The sequence below is a fragment of the Geotrypetes seraphini genome, chromosome 2, assembly GCF_902459505.1.
Source record: "Geotrypetes seraphini chromosome 2, aGeoSer1.1, whole genome shotgun sequence".
In the NCBI taxonomy this organism is placed as follows: Eukaryota; Metazoa; Chordata; class Amphibia; order Gymnophiona; family Dermophiidae; genus Geotrypetes; species Geotrypetes seraphini.
In genome coordinates, this window is record NC_047085.1 from 64,864,707 (window position 1) to 64,877,455 (window position 12,749).

Sequence of the window (12,749 nt, forward strand, 5' to 3'; positions counted from 1 at the left end):
CCAGATGGCCTGGAGTTCAGGTCAGGGCAATTTTCGAGGTTCCCTAAAATTTTGTACTTGAGGTCTGTCGATGCAAAGACCCTTTTAGGTATCGCGTCGGAGATACAGTAGAGGCTTTTGTACCTCCACAGCCACTAAGAAAGCACTCTGGTGCCAGGCTGTCAGCCTTTTGGACAATCTGGTCTCAGATTAATGCAGACCACTGGATTCTAGATGTAATCTGGGAAGGGCACAGAATCAAGTTCTGCCCTCCACCCCAGCCAGGCTGCTTTCTAACATCTTTTGCTGGCTGGAGAAAGCCCTCAAAGTGTGGCTATGGTGAAAAGGCTACTAGCTATAAAGCATAGAGACTGTGCCGAACGCAAATTTTGACTCAGGCAGATACTCCATATGCTTCATCATGCCAAAGAAAGGGATCAGATGACTAGACCATTTCTAGACATCAAGTCAGTCAATGCAGTTCTGAAGATACTGGACTTCTGCATGTAAACCGTTCGGTTAGTCATAGCAGCAGTAGCGCTGGGGGAATTTCTTGCCTCCCTTGATCTGACAGAGGGCTATCTTCACATTCCCATTTTCCCAGCCCACAGGAGGCCCTTGCGATTTCATGTACTGGAGCTGCATTTTCAGGTCTCTGTGCTCCCCTTTGGCCTGACCATGGCACCTCACCTTTACCAAGGCGATGGTAGTGGTAGCAGCACACCTCCACAAAACTGGGATTCCAGTGCACACATTTTTGGTTTATTGGATCATCAGAGCTCCGTCCGTGGTGGAAAACGAACTGGCAGTTTCAAGGATGGTGCAATTCCTCCATGACTTGAGCTGGATAATCTCCTTCAAGAAGGATCAGATGGATCTGGCTCAGCGCCTGAAGTACCTGGAAGTCTTGTCTGACACCATACCATAATCATATACTATATAGTTTCTTATATCCCACAATTTTCTACAAGAAATTAATGTGGCTTACAATAAGATTGGGATCAGTTATTACATTAGCAAGCAGATTCTAGATAGTGGGTTGGGTAGAGATTAGCCATTATGAGAAGAAAAGTTAAGTCTAACATGATGTAAGTATAGGGGTAGACTATTTCAGATTCTGGAGCCCAGGGATTTGAATAGTTTCTTTTGTTTAATATGTTGAGGTGAGGTGGGGTGAGGGACAGCTTAAGGCAGGCCTGTAAAAATTCAGCCCTCACCAGGCCAGGTTTTCAGGATTTCCCAAATTAATATGCATGAGATCAATATGCATACAATGGAAGCAGTGCAGGCAAATAGATCTCATGCAAATTCACTGGGGAAATCCTGAAAACCCGACTGGATTTGGCCCTCGAGGACCAGAGTTGTGCAGGCCTGGCTAAAGGTGTTGTTTCTTTCTTGTGTTAAGGAATGAACGAGTAATCTTGATGTCTGATACTAGTCCGCCAGAGTTGTTACCATAAATTGCTTTATAGATTATGCAGGCAATCTTGAAAAGAATCCTATTTTTCATTGGTAGCCAGTGCAGTTTTACCAACAGTGGGCTTGCCCTTTCGAATTTGCCTACTCAGAAAATTAATCTAGCTTCAGTATTCTGGAGTAGTTGCAACCTCTTTTGTTCCTTCTCAGTGATGCCATAGTACAAGGATTCTAGGTATGGTAATAAGACTGCCTGTGCAACAGTTCTAAAATTAGCCTGGCTCAGAAGGGATCGTATTGTCTTAGCCTGAAGAAGAGCATTTTGACTTGGGAATTGGTTTGATCTTCAAACGTTAGTTGGGAGTCGAGGATAATAACTAGCATTTTCGAGGAGTTTTTTTTTCTATTTTGAGGATTCTACCAGTGAACAATACCAAGTCTGTGCATGATAGTGAGTTATAGTCTACAAACCAGGAACTAGGAAGAAGAGGAAAGCCAACAGTCGATTGAGAGAGAGAGTCGATGGTTCGGGAACCGGTGTACCCATGCAGGAAGATAGAGAGGAAGATTCACTGGATCACAGGCAAGACAGATCGAAAGGGACACAAGAGGGAAGGAAATGCAAGAAAGGAACAGGCCGCAAACTCAAGTATATGTACATGAACACAAGGAGCCTAAGGAATAAGATAGGTGAATTAGAAGCTATGGCACAAAAAGATAACGTAGACATCATCGGCACTACGGAAACATGGTGGACTGAGGAAAACGTCTGGGAGACTGTGCTACCAGGATACAAACTATACCGCAGAGACAGAGTGGCTCAAAAAGGTGGGAGCATTGCCATATATGTCAAAGAGGGAATTGAATCTACTGAAGAGAACACACCACAACAGATGGATAAGTCCGAGTCTGTATGGGTCAAAATTCCAGAAACAAATGGACTGGAAACGAAGATCGGCATCTACTACCGACCCCCAGGGCAGTCCAAAGAAATTGATGGAGAAATGACGGACAAGATTAAACACAACTGCAAGGGAGGCCATGCAATTATCATGGCTGATTTCAACTATCCGGGGATAGACTGGGACCTTGGCACCTCCGGCTGCGCTAGGGAGACCAAGTTCCTGGATGCTGTAGGCTATTGCTTCCTGGAACAACTTGTCAAGGAAAATACGAGAGGAAATGCAATTCTGGGCTTAATTCTAAATGGACTAAGAGGACCAGCACAAGGTGTAGAAGTAGAAGGGACGCTGGGAAACAGTGATCACAATATGATCCACTTCAACCTGGACGCAGGGGCGAAATATCGGTCCAGAACGACGGCCATGGCACTGAACTTCCGAAAAGGGAATTACGAAGGGATGAGACTCATGGTAGGGAAGAAGATTAAGAAGAGGATAAGCACTGTAAAAATGCTAGAGCAAGCTTGGTCCCTTTTTAAGGACACAGTCACTGAGGCGTAAAATCTATATATACCGCGTATCAACAAGGGATCCAAGAGGAAAAAGAACAAGGAACTGGCGTGGCGATCAGAGACAAGAAAACTTTATTTAAGGAATGGAAACAGTCAAGCATGGATGAAAACTGGAATAAGCACAAACAGCATCAATGCAGGTGCCATAAGGCAGTAAAAGGGGCCAAAAGAGACTATGAGGAAAAAATAACCAAGGAAGCGAAAAACTTCAAGCCGTTCTTTCAATATATTAAGGGGAAATGACCCACGAAGGAAGCAGTGGGACCGTTGGATGACCATGGAATAAAGGGAGTGCTAAAGGAGGACAAAGCAATCGCCGACAAACTGAACACATTTTTTGTGTCTGTATTCAACAACACACCAAACCACCTCGACGAGATAATAATATACCCTACAACAAGAGAAGCCATTGTAGCAAACAGGTCATGGACTGGTTCCAAGGATTCCCATCAGTACAATGGCCTGACATCAACCGACTTTATAAAAAATACTGCCAAGCATCATGCGACCTGAACAACTGCCCCACATATCTGATAAAAACTGCCTCCACCAAATTTAGAGCTCGCCTCATGCAATGGGTACAAACCACGCTTACAGAAGGTCAATTCCCACAGGACCTAGGCAAGATCATAATCACCCCAATTTTGAAAGACCATAAAGGCTCAATAGATATTCCCTCCAACTACAGATCCATCGCCTCACTACCAATATATGTTAAGCCAATAGAAGGACTAGTTGCACAATACCTCACAAACTACCTGGAAGACCACAACCTACTTTACCCCTCACAATTAGAACCAACCATAGCACGGAGACACTACTAGTAACTCTCCTGACACAGCTCGACAGCACCTTAGTAAAGGCAGAAGGATGTTGATAATTCAACTTGATCTCTCTGCTGCATTTGACCTGGTAGACCACACCATACTACTACAAATACTAGAAGCCATAGGGATCTCAGGCAGGGTGTACACCTGGTTCCAAGGATTCCTTAAATCAAGAACATACAGAGTAAAGACAAACGAACTTAAATCAGACTCCTGGTCTAACCCCTGTGGAGTACCACAAGGTTTCACCACTATCGCCAATGCTCTTCAACCTCTTTATATCCTCCCTTGGGTCCAGTCTAGATAAACTAGATGTAACATCATTCAGCTTTGCAGAAGACATCACCATTCTCCTCCCCTTCGATTTACCAGCCCCCAATTCAACAGAAAAACTGAAAAAAACGCTAGAAATAGTAGAAAAATGAATGACAGACCCCAAATTGAAGCTGAACGCGGACAAAACAAAATTTCTACTGCTTGAAAAGGACAAAACCCCATCTATAACGGAATTCACCAAGGGTTCTGAAAGAACTAAAGGAGGAAGTAGCAGAAATACTGCAGCAAATTTGCAATCTATCCTTGAAACAGGCATGATCCCGGAGGGATTGGAAGATAGCCAGCGGGGTGCCTCAGGGCTCGGTCTTGGGTCCGCTCCTCTTCAACATATTCATAGGAGATCTGACTCAAGGGCTTCAAGGTAAAGTAACATTATTCGCCGACGACGCCAAACTATGTAATATGGTAAGCGAGGGCAATTTACAAGATAATATGGCGCAGGACCTGCGCACATTGGAATGCTGGTCCTCAACCTGGCAGCTGGGCTTCAATGCTGGAAAATGTAAGGTCATGCACCTAGGTAACAGAAACCCGTGCAGAACTTATACCTTGAACGGGGAGACCTTGACCAGGACTTCAGCGGAACGAGATTTGGGAGTAATCATTAGTGCAGACATGAAATCTGCCAATCAGGTGGAGAAGGCTTCCTCAAAGGCAAGGCAGATGCTGGGTTGCATCCGTAGAAGTTTTGTCAGCAGAAAGCCTGCTGTCATTATGCCATTGTACAGGGCCATGGTGAGACCTCATCTGGAATACTGCGTGCAATTCTGGAAGCCACACTACCGCAAAGACGTGCAGAGGGTCGAGTCGGTGCAAAGAATGGCCACCAGAATGGTCTCAGGGCTTAAAGGTCTCCCGTACGAAGCAAGACTAGACAATTTGCAGCTCTACACTCTAGAGGAGCGCAGGGAGAGGGGAGACATGATTGAGACGTTTAAATACGTCACCGGACGTATAGAAGTGGAAGATGACATCTTCCTTCTTAGAGGCCCCTCAACCACAAGAGGGCACCCGCTCAAACTCAGGGGCGGAAAATTTCACGGCGACACCAGGAAGTATTTCTTCACGGAGCGAGTGATTGATCGGTGGAACGGGCTTCCAGTGCAGGTGATCGAGGCCAGCAGCATGCCAGATTTTAAGAATAAATGGGACGCCCATGTGGGATCCCTAAGAGGGTCAGGGCAAAACACTAGCTAATCTTAAGGGGAGGGTCTATAGTGGGCAGACTTGATGGGCCTTGGCCCTTTTCTGCCGTCATCTTTCTATGTTTCTATGTTTCTAACGTTACGCCCATCTTTAAAAAGGGGTCAAGAGGTGACCCGGGAAACTACAGACCGGTGAGTCTGACCTTGGTTCTGGGGAAGATGGCGGAAGCACTGATGAAAGACAACATTGATGAGCATTTTGAAAGAAATAAACTTCTGATAACCAGCTAACATGGATTCTGCAAGTGGAGATCGTGCCTAACGAACTTAATACACTTCTTCGAAGGAATTGTCTAATTGGGGATCCTCTATCTATTTAAAATCCCCACCTAGTAGAATAGGAATATCATCTAAACCAGGGGTGCCCACACTTTTTGGGCTTGCGAGCTACTTTTAAAATGACCAAGTCAAAATGATCTACCAACAATAAAATTTAAAAAAAACACAACGCACACTGTACGCATAGAAAATGTTAATTATCATTCCTATTCCAGGGTTTTTCAAAGAGGTCAAAGCAGATGACTATCACCTCAGTAACAACCATACAAAAATAGACAAATATACCCCCCTCCCTTTTTACTAAACCACGATAGCAGTTTATAGAGCGCAAGGAGCTGCGCTGAATTCCCAGCGCTGCTCTCGACGCTCATAGGCTCCCTGCGCTAAAAAACTCTATTGCAGTTTAGTAAAAGGGGACCTTAGTGTAAAATATAGACAGCAGATATAAATTCAGACACATTTTGATCACTAAATTTAAAATAAAATCATTTTTCCTACCTTGTCTGGTGATTTCATGAGTCTCTGGTTGCACTTTCTTCTTCTGACTGTGCATCCAATCTTTCTTCCCTTCTTTTAGCCTGTATGCTTCCTCTCCTCCAGACCTCGTTCCCTCCCCCAACTTTTCCTTCCTCTCTCCCTGCCCTTTCTTTCTCTCTGCCTCCCTTTCTTTTTTTCTTCTTTCCTTCTGTCTCCCTGCATGCCCTTTTTCTTTCTTTCTCCCTGCCCTCCCCCAAGCCACTGCCACTGCCATCGGGGCCCAGGACCCAAACCGCCACTAATAACAGGCCCGAAAGCCGACCCGCCCCAAGCTCTCTCTGCTTCGGCCGACCAGCATTCCTCTCCCCGACGTCAATTCTGCCGTCGGGGAGAGGAAGGCTGATTGGCCCAAGATCGCGATCGACCTATTGGGGGAAATGCTGCCGGGTCCTGCCTTGGCGAAAACAGAAAGTAGGCAGAACCCGGCAGCAAGAAGAGCAAATGCTTCACTACCCTGTCTCCCGCCTTAGCCCATAGCGAACGCTTGCTTCAGGGCTTTCAACATGTGCGTGCCGGCTTCCCTTCTCCCCCCCCCGGACATAACTTCCGATTTCGGAGGGAAGAGAAGGGAAGCCGACACGCACACGTTAGAACCACGGAGCATAAGTTCGCTACGGGCTGAAATCTCCAAGCCGGTTTTTTTTTTTGTTTTTTTTTAATGTTCAGCGGCGGCGGCAGCAGCAGATGACAGCTGGGCGGACTGCCCAGCTAAAAGGCCCTAGAGAGAACACTGGAGAGGAAGGCTGATCGGCCCGGTAGATCAGGACGGCAACACGAGTCTATCACGGAGCCTGGGATGGGCTCCGCGATCGACTCGCGTTGCCTTCCTGAGCTACTGGTCGATCGCGATCGACGTGTTGGGCACCCCTGATCTAAACTGTGAATATGCTTCAAAATTTGCTTTAAAAACATTACTCATAGTTGTTATGGATAATGCATTGTACCATAGGGCAGCCATCTAGGGTCACTGAGGCTATAACATGTCTACCAGAGAGATCCTGTATCAGCTTGTTGGTCATCACTTTAATTCTTTCCTGATCAGAATAATCATACCTACCTTTTTAACTTGAGCAGGAGGCTCAAATAGGTACCTGCTTATCAGCAACAGAGTTTGGCATGTTCAACAATACACAAATGAGTCTCTTGTAAAAGTGCTATTGAGGTCTGTCTAAGATTTAGTTACTGCAGAATCTTTCTGTCTCTTTATGGGAGAACGAATACCCCCAACATTTCATGTTATCCATTTAAATGACATGCAGGCCCCAAAACAAGATCCTCTATAAGAAAGGGAAAGACCAACCTAATGGACCAAGGGGATGTCCCAGCCACCATCCCCCCAGCCTAGCATCTCTTAGAAGAAAGAAAAATTATGAGCTCTTAAGAACCCCTCACCATCCCATCCATTCTCTCCCCCAACAACCCATACCTATTGGCCCACCCTGAAAACTCCCCTCTCCAAATTCACACACACACATATCCCTACTAGTAGCACCCATGGGTGCAACTTTCTTAAAGTTATCGAATCTCCCATGATGTGAAGCTATTGATCAGTCCTCCAGAACCCACTGACATTGTCCTTACAAGCAACATAATACTCAATAGCAATCTAAACATAGAATCAAACACATATGAAACTATGGGGGGGAAAGAATCCAACCCCATAATATTGCATTCCCTTTGAATGTAAGAGTAGCAATACCATCAAATTGTTATAGACAGAATGGTTGGCTAAACAGAAAGTTTGGAGGCTGAACCTCGTGTCTATATCTAAGGCAATCTGACACCTCCAAAATGGGGAAGAAAACGGGAAGGGTAGCAAATCCCCATCTCACAAAATGATAAATAAGTATTATTAACAAAGGTATGAACTTCCCATTCCTGATCCCTTGATGTAATGAGGCTCCAGAAGCAAAGTAGTCAAAAGAACACCATCATGCAGAACAAATATAAAAGCAACTCAGAAGTCTCTAAACCACAGTTCTTCAACCGCTGGTCCGCGGACCGGTGCTGGTCCGCACAGGGCCGGCAAGACTGACTGACTTCAACTTCCTGCCGGTCCACGCAGGGCCGGCAAGATCAACATCCGAAGTCTGCGCTGGGACGGAGAGATCTTGGGGAGCCTCCGACAGTGGCTTTCTCCCCTCTCTGCAGCTCTCCTTTACTTCCCAGCGCAGCAATTCACGAAGGCAGCCTCGGGGCTTTTGCTGAGTCGCGGCTGCCTCTGATGATGCAACTTCCTCTTTCCTCAGAGGCGGCGCGACACAACAAAGGACCCGAGGCTGCCTTCGTGAATCGCTGCGCTGGGAAGTAAGAAGAGCTGTTGGGAGGGGAGAAAACCACTATCAGAGTCTGGGAAGCTGCTGGGCAGGGGGGGAAAAGGGACAGCTGCTACTGGAGAGGGAGAAGGAGAGATGCTTCTGGGAGGAGGGAAAGGAATCTGGGAAGCTGCTGGGCAGGGAAAAAAAAGGGACAGCTGCTACTGGAGAAGGAGAGATGCTTCTGGGAGGGGAGGAGGGAAAGGAATCTAGGAAGCTGCTGGGCAGGGAAAAAAAGGGACAGCTGCTACTGGAGAGGGAGAAGGAGAGATGCTTCTGGGAGGGGAGGAGGGAAAGGAATCTGGGAAGCTGCTGGGCAAGGAAAAAAAGGGACAGCTGCTACTGGAGAGGGAGAAGGAGAGATGCTTCTGGGAGGAGGGAAAGGGATCTGGGAAGCTGCTGGGCAGGGAAAAAAAAGGGACAGCTGCTACTGGAGAGGGAGAGGGAGAAGGAGAGATGCTTCTGGGAGGGGAGGAGGGAAAGGAATCTGGGAAGCTGCTGGGCAGGGAAAAAGAAGGGACAGCTGCTACTGGAGAGGGAGAAGGAGAGATGCTTCTGGGAGGGGAGGAGGGAAAGGAATCTGGGAAGCTGCTGGGCAGGGAAAAAAAAGGGACAGCTGCTACTGGAGAGGGAGAAGGAGAAGGAGAGATGCTTCTGGGAGGGGAGGAGGGAAAGGAATCTGGGAAGCTGCTGGGCAGGGAAAAAAAGGGACAGCTGCTACTGGAGAGGGAGAAGGAGAGATGCTTCTGGGAGGGGAGGAGGGAAAGGAATCTGGGAAGCTGCTGGGCAGGGAAAAAAAGGGACAGCTGCTACTGGAGAGGGAGAAGGAGAAGGGGAGATGCTTCTGGGAGGGGAGGAGGGAAAGGAATCTGGGAAGCTGCTGGGCAGGGAAAAAAAGGGACAGCTGCTACTGGAGAGGGAGAAGGAGAGATGCTTCTGGGAGGGGAGGAGGGAAAGGAATCTGGGAAGCTGCTGGGCAGGGAAAAAAAGGGACAGCTGCTACTGGAGAGGGAGAAGGAGAGATGCTTCTGGGAGGGGAGGAGGGAAAGGAATCTGGGAAGCTGCTGGGCAAGGAAAAAAAGGGACAGCTGCTACTGGAGAGGGAGAAGGAGAGATGCTTCTGGGAGGGGAGGAAGGAAAGGGATCTGGGAAGCTGCTGGGCAGGGAAAAAAAGGGACAGCTGCTACTGGAGAGGGAGAGGGAGAAGGAGAGATGCTTCTGGGAGGGGAGGAGGGAAAGGAATCTGGGAAGCTGCTGGGCAGGGGAAAAAAAGGGACAGCTGCTACTGGAGAGGGAGAAGGAGAGATGCTTCTGGGAGGGGAGGAGGGAAAGGAATCTGGGAAGCTGCTGGGCAGGGGAAAAAAGGGACAGCTGCTACTGGAGAGGGAGAAGGAGAGATGCTTCTGGGAGGGGAGGAGGGAAAGGAATCTGGGAAGCTGCTGGGCAGGGAAAAAAAGGGACAGCTGCTACTGGAGAGGGAGAAGGAGAGATGCTTCTGGGAGGGGGGAAGGGAAAGGAATCTGGGAAGCTGCTGGGCAAGGAAAAAAAGGGACAGCTGCTACTGGAGAGGGAGAAGGAGAGATGCTTCTGGGAGGGGAGGAGGGAAAGGGATCTGGGAAGCTGCTGGGCAAGGAAAAAAAGGGACAGCTGCTACTGCAGAGGGAGAAGGAGAAGGAGAGATGCTTCTGGGAGGGGAGGAGAGAAAGGAATCTGGGAAGCTGCTGGGCAAGGAAAAAAAGGGACAGCTGCTACTGGAGAGGGAGAAGGAGAGATGCTTCTGAGAAGGGAGGAGGGAAAGGGATCTGGGAAGCTGCTGGGCAAGGAAAAAAAAGGGACAGCTGCTACTGCAGAGGGAGAAAGAGAAGGAGAGATGCTTCTGGGAGGGGAGGAGGGAAAGGAATCTGGGAAGCTCCTGGGCAAGGAAAAAAAAGGGACAGGTGCTACTGGAGAGGGTGAAGGAGAGATGCTGCTGGGAGGGGACAAAAGGGAAGAGAGTTACTGCTGGACAGAAGGAGAAGGGAAGGGAGAATGAAAAAATGAAAGAAACAGCTGGCAGAGAGATTAGAGGAGGGGAAGGGGAGACACAGGCATGAGAAAGTATAGAGATTGATGATAGGAAGGGGTCAGCAGAAAAATAAGCAGAGAACGACAACGATGATAGATCTGGTGTAGGAGAGATAAAAATGAAGAGCAGTGAAGCTGGAATGAATCATGTAAAAAGGAGAGAGGGGGCACAAGCTGGATGGAAAGGGGAGAGGGGCATAGAAAGAAGACAGATACCATATGGAAGGGGGAGAGGACAGACAGTGGATGGAAGGGGCAGATGCTGGATTGAAGAGACAGAGAGGGCAGACGCTGGAAGGAAGAGAGTGAAAAGAAGATTGAAAGCAGAAACCAGAGACGACAAAAGATAGAAAAAAATAATTTTATTTCTATTTTGTGATTAGAATATATCAGATTTGAAATATATATCCTGCTAGAGCTGATGTTAGACATAACTGGGGACTGCAAAACCCAGGCAGTGCTTCTTTAGCTTCCAGCTGGCTTAGGGCGCTCTCTGACCAGGGGGCAGTTGCCCTAGTTGCACTCCCCTAAAACTATTCCTGTCATGTGTGACTGCAGTATTCTGTTAGCATAATATTTCTGTGTAGCATTCTGTAATAATTTGGCTTGTTCAGTTTTCTTGATAGTAGAGGGGATATATGTGAAGAGGAGGGGAGACAGGGGTTTTGTTGATCCTGCTCTGAATTATTTGTATTTATAAAATGACAATTGTACAGAATATTGTTTCTTTTTATACTTTAATAAAATACATTCAATATAAAATCATAACTGAGGCTTGTGTGGATGGGTCAGATGATTTGTGGGGACCGAGCTCGCGGAGATGGGGCGGAAATGGGGTTTTTAAATTTTAGTCCTAGTAGTTTGCCGGTCCACAAAATAATTATTTTTTTTCTGCCGGTCCACGGGTGTAAAAAGGTTGAAGAACACTGCTCTAAACCATCAACTCAGAAGTCTCTAAACCAGTGGGGCAATAGAGTCCAGCGATTCTCAATAAGTTATCGGCAGAAAGTTTCCATTGCTATGTTCAGCTTATCATGACAAAAGCAAAAGTTGCTATATATCTCACAGGCATAGTTAATGTGAAAGCCAACTCTGGCTCATTCTGTTTTACTACTTGGGATCCAGCTAGGTACTTGGGTCCTAGGTTAGCCACGGTTGGAAACAGGATACTGGGCTTGATGGACCTTCGGTCTGTCTCAGTATGGCAATTCTTATGTTGTAATGTTCTCTGAAACAACCCCAGTGGAACATGTTCACACCACTTCAACCAAATTATCCACATAAGTAGTAGACTCGGGGACTGCTTCAAAAAATTGCTTATTGCCTTCACGCGCAATCTTGAGCTGCTCCAGATACAGCAGGCTAAAATGGATGCGCAATTTGACCAGATCTAAGCATAAAGATAAGTTAGATAGATTGTGAGCCCACCGGGACAGATGGGGAAAAATGCTCGAATACCTGAATGTAAAAACCTCTTGGACAACCTCCATTGATAAGCGATATATAAATAACTAATAAATTTGGAAAGTTGGAATAGCCATACTGGGATAGACTACCATCTAGCCCAATATCCTGCTTCCATTATAACTGGTTTAAGAGTACCTCATCATTCTGAGTGATCCAAAATTCCATCCAACAGAATATAGCAGCCTGGGTGTCCGAGATCAAATCACACATGACCTCCACTTTGGATTTTACTGACCATGTGTTAATTAGAAAAATAGAAAGATACATATTAGAAACTGAATCTATGGGGTGTTTTTTCATAGCACATAACAAATGCAGTTGTCGATGTCAAGGAGACCTTCCTGAATGAGCTCAAGAGGCCATAGTAGCTCCTTCCCAGAACAATAGGGATTGAGTTCAGCATATACATGGCCGAGCCTCCAAAACAAATATATGAATATACTGTATGTTACCACCAGTTAAAGCATATATATATATATATATATATGCTTTACCACAAAACTATCCATAGGCATAGAAATCTACCTTGAAGTATACACCAAGGGCTATTCAACATTGCCTTTGGGCAGATGCCAGCCCCTTTGTAGATGGACATGATCTCATTCTGAGATTGCTCAGCAGGGGGTAAGGTGAGGATCCCTTTGGCATTGATTACCACAAAACTGTCCATATGCATAGAAAGGAACACATTCAAAGTCCACCTTAAGTACACACCAACATGGCCTTTGGACAGATGTCAAGCCCTTCTGTAGGGGGACATGATCTCAGCAAGGGGTACAGTGTAGGCTCCCGATCATGAGGCAGAGCCTTAAGGGAGACTAGTCCACCAAAGCACAAGTATGTTTAAAAA

The 12,749-nt window shown here is 46.7% G+C and overlaps 1 protein-coding gene across 8 annotated transcripts in view; it reads left to right on the plus strand.

Moving 5' to 3' along the window:
* Positions 1–12,749, plus strand: part of UBR5 (ubiquitin protein ligase E3 component n-recognin 5) — a 1,080,924-nt gene that overhangs the window by 880,488 nt on the left and 187,687 nt on the right. The window lies entirely within an intron of this gene.